The sequence below is a fragment of the Macaca nemestrina genome, chromosome 4 (genome assembly GCF_043159975.1).
Source record: "Macaca nemestrina isolate mMacNem1 chromosome 4, mMacNem.hap1, whole genome shotgun sequence".
In the NCBI taxonomy this organism is placed as follows: Eukaryota; Metazoa; Chordata; class Mammalia; order Primates; family Cercopithecidae; genus Macaca; species Macaca nemestrina.
In genome coordinates this window covers 170376866-170386647 of record NC_092128.1, presented here as the reverse complement: position 1 = coordinate 170386647, position 9782 = coordinate 170376866, and the positions used below count along the sequence as shown (strand labels likewise).

The window sequence follows — 9782 nt, the reverse complement described above, 5'->3', positions numbered from 1 at the left end:
AATCAAAATTCAAAAATACAATTTTAAGAAAAATGACCATAAAATTTGACAAGTCTAGGATATACTTAAGGAAACTTCTCCCACCAACTAGACACAACATGGGTTGTGGAAGGGTTACATAGCAGAACGGAACCAGAGGAGAGGTATGTCAGGCCTCTGAGCCCAAGCCAAGCCAAGCCATCGCATCCCCTGCGACTTGCACGTATACATCCAGATGGCCTGAAGTAACTGAAGAATCACAAAAGAGTGAAAATGCCCTGCCCCGCCTTAACTGATGACATTCTACCACAAAAGAAGTGAAAATGGCCGGTCCTTGCCTTAAGGGATGACATTACCTTGTGAAATTCCTTTTCCTGACTCATCCTGGTTCAAAAAGCTCCCCCACTGAGCACCTTGTGACTCCCACTCCTGCCCGCCAGACAACAAACTCCCTTTGACTGTAATTTTCCTTTACCTACCCAAATCCTATAAAACGGCCCCACCCTTATCTGCCTTGCTGACTCTCTTTTCCGACTCAGCCCGCCTGCACCTAGGTGATTAAAAAGCTTTATTGTTCACACAAAGCCTGTTTGGTGGTCTCTTCACACGGACGCGCATGACAAGGTACACCCGCAAAAAGCCACTTTATAAAAATTTGCTAAGATAATAGATCTTAAGTGTCCTTACCACACATGCATACAAACTTATACACAAACACACAAATGGTAACTAAGTGAAGTGATGGAGGTGGTAATTAACTTGATTGTAGCAATCATTTTACAATTTTTCATATATTAAATCATCACATTATACATCTTGAGTATATTAAAAATTATGAATTACATATCAATAAAGTTGGAAAACAATAAAAATAAAGTTAAAAATAAGATAAAAGGGTTGAGGGTAAGGTAATACATGACTATGCTCTATAAAAAATGACATTTAGACTAAATCCTCAGTCAGATTTATATTAGGTAAAGGAAAAACAGTTTTGTATGATTTTGTGGGCTTTGTAAATCCATCTGTTGACTTTCACTCATAAGAGGCTATTGCTCTCAGAAGAAGCAGTCTAAGATAGTCAATAATGATCATTACTCTCATTTCATACAAATGTTCTCTATAAATAAACTCAAGTACATTCTGTCACTTTAAAGTGGTATATATGACACAGACATGGGGTTTTTAAGTCTTATGTGTAAAAATGTATTTATTTTAAATAAATTATAGATTTCTTTGTTGATTTAATGTTTAAGATTCCTTAAACATTAAAATGTCTCTCTTAGGGTTGCATAGAATAAAAGACATAGGAGAAAGATTGAGAGCTGAGGGAGCTGCGTGTTAAATTTGCATTTCAGAAGATAGTGAAATGGAAGCATTCCACCTTGAAGCACAGGGGTGTGGCTGGCATGTTTAGTCACCTCCTGCTTAAACCCTTGGTGGGAGGGGGAGCACGCAGACAGGCAGGTGCAGAGGCCGAGGGTGAGTGCTTTGGGGTCTAGTCCCACGGTAGTGTCTAGAAGCGGGTGCCTACAACGCCAAAGCTCTTTCAGCTTTGCTGCCCGTAGACGGCTTAAGTATTAATCAGCTCAATGGACCCTCTGCCATTTTGAAAGGGCGGAGGGCCAATGTGAAAGCTTTCTGTGTCCTGAGCTCTTGCCCAGTGTCTCAGGAAAAATCAGGTCACACATGGGCTTGAATGTGAGATTTTAATGAGTGATGGAGGTGGCTTTCAGTGGGATGGATGGGGAGCTGGAAGGTGGCGGATGGAGTGTGAATGTGGTCTTCCCCTGTAGGTGGGTCTCCCAGTAGCTGGATTCCTCTCCAACTCCCAGTCAAACTCTTCTTGGCATTCAAATGTCCCTCTTCTTCTCTCTTTCTCTTCCGCATCATTCCGCTGTCCATCCATCTGCTGATCTGCTGGCTTGCTGGCCTTCTTCTGGAGCCTGGGGTTCAGGGATTATACAGGTGCAGAATAGGGGGTATGGCAGGCCAAAAGACAACTTTTTGGGCATGAAAACAGAAATGGCTGTCCTCATTTAGGACCTTGGGTCTTCAGGCTGGAGGGTAGGGTCTTTGCCGGGGAACCATTCTCTTCTACACAGTATTGCCTGTCTCCTGTGCATATCAATAGCACAAATGCTCAGATTTCAGTTAGAATTAAATATTTGCCTATATGTATTTCATTCCTAATTTATTTATTGAATTTATTTTGACTCATAATAAAAATTTTAAAGTCTATATTTACTGTCTAATTTTAATTAAAAATATCTACTTCTATTTTATCATCAAGCTGCTAATTGGCCATTTTATGATTGGACAATGACAAACATTAAGTTTTAGTACATTTAGGGAACTATGGTAAGAACATTACCAAATAATACTAAATATTATGTTATTTAATAATATAATTTAATCCTTGAAATCACTATATGAAATAGGTTATATCATTTGTTCATTGTACAAATGACAACATTAAGGAGCAGAAAGCTGGAATTTATCTCCCTAAACCAGACAACACAGTTGTGCCTCTGCTTTTGAAGGTTAACAAAAGCATAAAACCTTCCTAACTAAGCAAAAAAATCATGTAACTAGAAAACAATTTAACTACTTTTAACATGTTTAAACATCACATTTAAAATTATTGAAGAACATAAATAACAGGCAAGCTCTGTTGGTCATTATTAGACTTATAAGTGGTTTCAAATGCTTCCAATACATTCAGCTTTAAAGACTAAAAGGAAATTCTCTTGAAAGGGTTCCAGCTAAAGAAAAGGTCATGAAGTCATAAAACAAATTAACCGACAAGTAAATAAACAATAAAAACAGCCCAATATTAAAACATCTTCATATAGAATACATAGAACATTGTCATGTATTCATTCAACCAGTCTTTCATTCAGCCAAACTATATTGAGTTCCTAGTAGAACTTAGTTCAGTTGTAGACCTTGGAATTACAATGACAAATAATGTAAGGAGAATGGTGACCCTCAAGGGAATACTGATACAATGTAGTAAGTCACTGTAAGTCATATTAATCTGTAAGACTTACACATCTAACTCCAAACATCTAAACATCTCTGACAGTTATGCTTTCCCCTTTCTTCCCTGGATACTTGAAGCACATGCATAGAAACAATAGCAAATTAGCATGTTAACTGAGTCGTTAAAGAATGCCCCATGTAAAATTATTCTAGAAATCACATCGCAGTATAGGACATAAGCCCCCAAACCTAGCAATGCTTCCTTTCCCCATGTTCACAAGCACAAGGCTACTACTGGCAATTTTGGAAAAAATGTAGTATGAAGCTTGTAATGTAGGAAAAAAAAGAGGTGGCTTTTTCTTGGGAGGTGGGTACAAACTTGTCTGAATGGACTCCACCCACATGTCCTGACGTCTGAACAACCATATCAGCATCTCTATCTTGAAGAAAGAGGAACTGAGAAAGAGAAGAGGAAAAGGCTACAGGCTGAGGGTATTCTATGGACCACATCTTGGGAGTCAAGTGGAAAGTCTCATATCTAGACTGGAAGGGAGGCCAGCTGGTAAAAGTTACAAGCAGAAGTGATGTATGAATTGAGTTTTGAGATAAAAATGGGCTAGATAAACCATCCGTGGATTGATGAGAAGGGACTAGCAGTCAGAAGGGGGCTAAATATCCATGGTTAGATCACAAAATGCAAGATATGTGTAACTAGAGATAAAGCAGGAGAGATAAGCTAAAAACATACAATAAACAACTTTATATTAGAGTTTCAAGCATTTGCTGGTTGTACTGTCATTGAAGGAATTTAAGAACAAGAGTAACATGAGTCAAAGTATTTTAATTTTATTACCTTTTACACCTATATGTGTTGTTTTCTAAAAACACTTATGTATATAAAGTTATTTCTAAAATATATTTCAATTTATAATAATTTTTAAAATTTCTTCAAATATGATATTAGTCTCAAGAATGTCAGTGTCATATTTCATCTTAATTTTTCAACTATTCAGCATGATTATGAGGTTTATTTACATTAGAAATTCCAAATGAGTTTTGGCTTTCAAAATTCAAATCCACTTAAATGTATATGTATATATCACCCTTGAAAATATACAGACTAATTTCATTTTTTTCTTCTTTCTTCCTTTCTCCTTTCATCCATTCATCTTTCAACCAACATGTCTAAGTATCTACTTTTTATTAAATTGGGAAGTCTTTGTAAAGGAGGAGTCCCAGACCTCACTGAATTTATACAGCTATAGAGGATAGAGGAAATGAGGATTTAAACACTCAAGGATTAAATGTGGTGAGGATTATGAAGGCAATAAATGAGGGTGTTAAGATAGCACATGTCTAGGGAAAGAAGAATACTGTGGAAAGCTGGGTCAGATAAGCCTCCATAAGAGATGACATTTAAACTAAGACATGGATGATATAAAGAACATAATAATGCAGAAAACCAAGTGAAGAGCAACTTAGGTAGAGGGAACAGCAATTGCAAAGGTCCTGAGGCAGAAATTTTGTGTTAGAGCATCACAGGAAGGCACTGATCAGAGGAGCAAGGTAAGAAGTTAGTTCAAAGAGGTAGGAAAATGCCAGATAATGCTAGGCCTTGACACTATGCTAAGGAGTTTGGGATTTATTCAAAGGATGATTGTAAGCCTCTCCAAGTTTTGAACTTTAGAATGATAGAATCTGAATTGCTTTTGTAAAACACTGTTTCACTTATTGTGTAGACAATAGAGTTATAAAGGGTTAAGAGTTATATCATGTAAGGCTTTTGAAGAATTGTTGCAGTAATCAGGTTAAAGATGTTGGTTGCTGGGACTATAGAGATAGCTGAGAAATGGTGGTAATTGTGGAAATTAAAGGTATCTTGAAGGTAATTCAAAAAGGATATGCTGATGAATTGGATGTGTAGAGTCAGGAAAGGTTGACTATAGTTTTATGGCTTCATAATTCAGTGAATAATAGAGCTTTTCACGGAGATGGGAAAGAGTGAGTACAGCAGGTTTGCAAAGGAAAATGAAGCATTCTTTTTAAAACATGTTTCTCTCTCCATTTCTTATGTCTCCTTTTCTCTTTCCCTGCCTCATTGTTTTCTCTGTAAACAGCCTCTATTTCTCTGCCAACTTTGATTATATTTCTGTTCCTACATTCATTGTCTCTCTTGTTTTTTTTCTTCAAAAGCACTTCCCTGTTCCAAAAGGAATAGCATCAACATCAACAAAAAAGACATCCACACCAAAACCCCATCTGTGGGTTACCATCATCAAAGACTAAAGGTAGTTAAAGCCACGAAGATGGGGAGAAACCAGAGCAGAAAAGCTGAAAATTCTAAAAACTAGAGTGCCTCTTCTCCTCCAAAGGATCGCAGCTCCTCACCAGCAACAGAACAAAGCTGGATGGAGAATGACTTTGACGAATTGACAGAAGGAGGCTTCAGAAGATCAGTAATAACAAACTTCTCTGAGCTAAAGGAAGATGTTCGAACCCACTGCAAGGAAGCTAAAAACCTTGAAAAAAGACGAATGTCTTAATAGAATAAACAGCGTAGAGAAGACCTTAAAAGACCTGATGGAGCTGAAAACCATGCACAAGAACTACGTGACGCATACACAAGCTTCAGTAGCTGATTCAATCAAGTGGAAGAAAGGGTATCAGTGATTGAAGATCAAATGAATGAAATGAAGCAAGAAAAGAAGTTTAGAGAAAAAAGAGTAAAAAGAAATGAACAAAGCCTCCAAGAAATATGGGACTATGTGAAAAGACCAAATCTATGTTTGATTGTTGTACCTGAGAATGACAGGGAGAATGGAACCAAGTTGGAAAACACTCTTCAAGATATTGTCCAGGAGAACTTCCCCAACCTAGCAAGGCAGGCCAACATTCAAATTCAGGAAATACAGAGAATGCCACAAAGATAGTCCTCGAGAAGAGCAACCCCAAGACACATAATTGTCAGATTCACCAAGGTTGAAATGAAGGAAAAAATGTTAAGGGCAGACAGAGAGAAAGGTTGGGTTACCCACAAAGAATCGCCCATCAGACAAACAGCAGATCTTGCAGCAGAAACTCTACAAGCCAGAAGAGAGTGGGGGCCAATATTCAACATTCTTAAAGAAAAGAATTTTCAACCCAGAATTTCATATCCAGCCAAACTAAGTTTCATAAGTGAAGGAGAAATAAAATCCTTTACAGACAAGCAAACGCTGAGAGATTTTGTCACCACCAGGCCTGCCTTACAAGAGTTCCTGAAGGAAGCACTGAACATGGAAAGGAACAACTGGTACCAGCCACTGCAAAAACACGCCAAATTGTAAAGACCACTGATGCTAGGAAGATACTGCATCAACTAATGAACAAAATAACCAGCTAACATCATAATGACAAGATCAAATTAACACATAACAATATTAACCTTAAATGTAAATGGGCTAAATGCCCCAATTAAAAGACACAGACTGGCAAATTAGATATAGAGTCAAGACCCATCAGTGTGATCAGTGTGCTGTATTCAGGAGACCCATCTCACATGCAGAGACACACATAGGCTCAAAATAAAGGGATGGAGGAAGACCTACCAAGCAAACGGAAAACACAAAAAAGCAGGGGTTGCAATCCTAGTCTCTGATAAAACAAACTTTAAACCAACAAAGATCAAAAGAGACAAAGAAGGCCATTACATAATGGTAAAGGGACCAATTCAACAAGAAGAGCTAACTATCCTAAATATATATGCACCCAATACAGGAGCACCCAGATTCATAAAGCAAGTCCTTAGAGATCTACAAAGAGACTTAGATTCCCACACAGTAATAATGGGAGACTTTAACACCCACTGTCAACATTAGACAAGTCAAAGAGATAAGAAGTTAACAAGGATATCCAGGAATTGAACTCAGCTCTGCACCAAAAGGACCTAATAGACATCTACAGAAGTCTCCACCCCAAATCAACAGAATATACATTCTTCTCAGCACCACATCGCACTTATTCCAAAATTGACCACATAGTTGGAAGTAAAGCACTCCTCAGCAAATGTAAAAGAACAGAAATCATAACAGACTATCTCTCAGACCGCAGTGTAATCAAATTAGAACTCAGGATGAACAAACTCACTCAAAACTGCACAACTACATGGAAACTGAACAACCTGCTCCTGAATGACTACTGGGTAAATAACGAAATGAAGGCAGAAATAAAGATGGTCTTTGAAACCAGTGAGAACAAAGACACAACATACCAGAATCTCTGGGACACATTTAAAGCAGTGTGTAGAGGGAAATTTATACCACTAAATGCCCACAAGAGAAAACAGGAAAGATCCGACATCACAATTAAAAGAACTAGAAAAGCAAGAGCAAATACAGTCAAAAGCTAGCAGAAGGCAAGAAATAACTAAAATCAGAGCAGAACTGAAGGAGATAGAGACACAAAAAAGCCTTCAAAAAAATCAGTGAATCCAGGAACTAGTTTTCTAAAAAGATCAACAAAATAGACAGACTGCTAGCCAGACTAATAAAGAAGAAAAGAGAGAAGAATCAAATAGATGCAATTAAAAATGAAAAAGGGGATATTACCACCAATCCCATAGAAATACAAACTATCATCAGAGAATACTATAAGCACCTCTATGCAAATAGAAAATTTAGAAGCAATGGGTAAATTCCTGGACACATATACACTCCCGAGACTAAACCAGAAAGAAGTTGAATCACTGAATAGACCAATAACAGGCTCTGAAATTGAGGCAATAATTAATAGCCTACCAATCAAAAAAGTCCAGAACCAGATGGATTCACAGCTGAATTCTACCAGAGGTACAAAGAGGAGCTGGTACCATTCCTTCCGAAACTACTCCAATCAATAGAAAAAGAGGGAATCCTCCCTAACTCATTTTATGAGGCCAACATCATCCTGATACCAAAGGCTGAGAGAGACACAACAAAAAAAGAGAATTTTAAACCGAGATCCCTGATGAACATCGATGCAAAAATCCTTAAAAAAATACTGGCAAACCGAATCCAGCAGCACATCAAAAAGCTTATCCACCGTGATCAAGTTGGCTTCATCCCTAGGATGCAAGGCTGGTTCAACATACACAAATCAATAAATGTAATCCAGCATATAAACAGAACCAAAGACAAAAACCACATGATTATTGCAATAGATGCAGAAAAGGCCTTTGACAAAATTCAACAGCCCTTCATGCTAAAAACTCTCAATAAATTCGGTATTGATGGAACGTATCTCAAAATAATAAGAGCTATTTATGACAAACTCACAGCCAACGTCGTACTGAATGGGCAAAAACTGGAAGCATTCCCTTTGAAAACTGGCACAAGATAGAGATGCCCTCTCTCACCACTCCTACTCAACACAGTGTTGGAAGTTCTGGCCAGGGCAATCAGACAGGAGAAAGAAATAAAGGGTATTCAATTAGGGAAGGAGGAAGTCAAATTGTCCCTGTTTGCAGATGACATGATTGTGTATTTAGAAAACCCCATCATCTCAGCCCAAAATCTCCTTAAGCTGATAAGCAACTTCAGCAAAGTCTCAGGATACAAAATCAATGTACAAAAATCACAAGCATTCCTATACATCAATAACAGACAAGCAGAGAGTCAAATCATGAGTGAACTCCCATTCACAATTGCTTCACAGAGAATCAAATACCTAGCAATCCAACTTACAAGGGATGTGAAGGACTTCTTCAAGGAGAACTTCAAACCACTGCTGAACGAAATAAAAGGAGATACAAACAAATGGAAGAACATTCCACACTCATGGATAGGAAGAATCAATATCGTGAAAATGGCCATACTGCCCAAGGTAATTTATTGATTCAATGCCATCCCCATCAAACTACCAATGACTTTCTTCACAGAATTGGAAAAAACTACTTTAAAGCTCATATGGAATCCAAAAAGAGCCCACATTGCCAACACAATCCTAAGCAAAAAGAATAAAGCTGGAGGCATCATGCTACCTGACTTCAAACTACACTACAAGTCTACAGTAACCAAAACAGCATGGTACTGGGAGATATGGACCAATGGAACAGAACAAAGCCCTCATAAATAACACCACACATCTACAACCATCTGATCTTTGACAAACCTGACAAAAACAAGAAATGGGGAAGGCATTCCCTATTGAATAAATGCTGCTGGGAAAACTGGCTAGCCATATGTAGAAAGCTGAAACTGGATCCCTTCCTTACTCCTTATACAAAAATTACTTCAAGATGGATTAAAGACTTAAATATTAGACCTAAAACCGTAAAAATCCTAGAAGAAAACCTAGGCAATATCATTCAGGACATAGGCATAGGCAAGGTCTTCATGACTAAAACACTAAAAGCAACGGCAACAAAAGCCAAAATAGACAAATGGAATCTAATTAAACTAAAGAGCTTCTGCACAGCACAAGAAACTACCATCAGAGTGAACAGGCAACCTACAGAATGAGAGAAGATTTTTGCAATCTACCCATCTGACAAAGGGCTAATATCCAGAATCTACAAAGAACTTAAACAAATTTACAAGAAAAAATCAAACAACCCCATCAAAAAGTGGGCAGAGGATATGAAAAGACAGTTCTCAAAAGAAGACATTTATGCAGCCAACAGACACATGAAAAAAATGCTCATCATCACTCGCCATCAGAGAAATGCAAATCAAAACCACAATGAGATACCATCTCACACCAGTTAGAATGGCGATCATTAAAAAGGCAGGAAATAACAGGTGCTGGAGAAGATGTGAAGAAATAGGAATGCTTTTACACTGTTGGTGGGACTGTAAACTAGTTCA

General features: G+C 37.8%; 1 long non-coding RNA gene across 4 annotated transcripts in view; it reads right to left on the bottom strand.

The window, feature by feature from the left end:
* The window catches only part of LOC139362600 (uncharacterized), a 391421-nt gene that overhangs the window by 185170 nt on the left and 196469 nt on the right, over positions 1-9782 (bottom strand). The window lies entirely within an intron of this gene.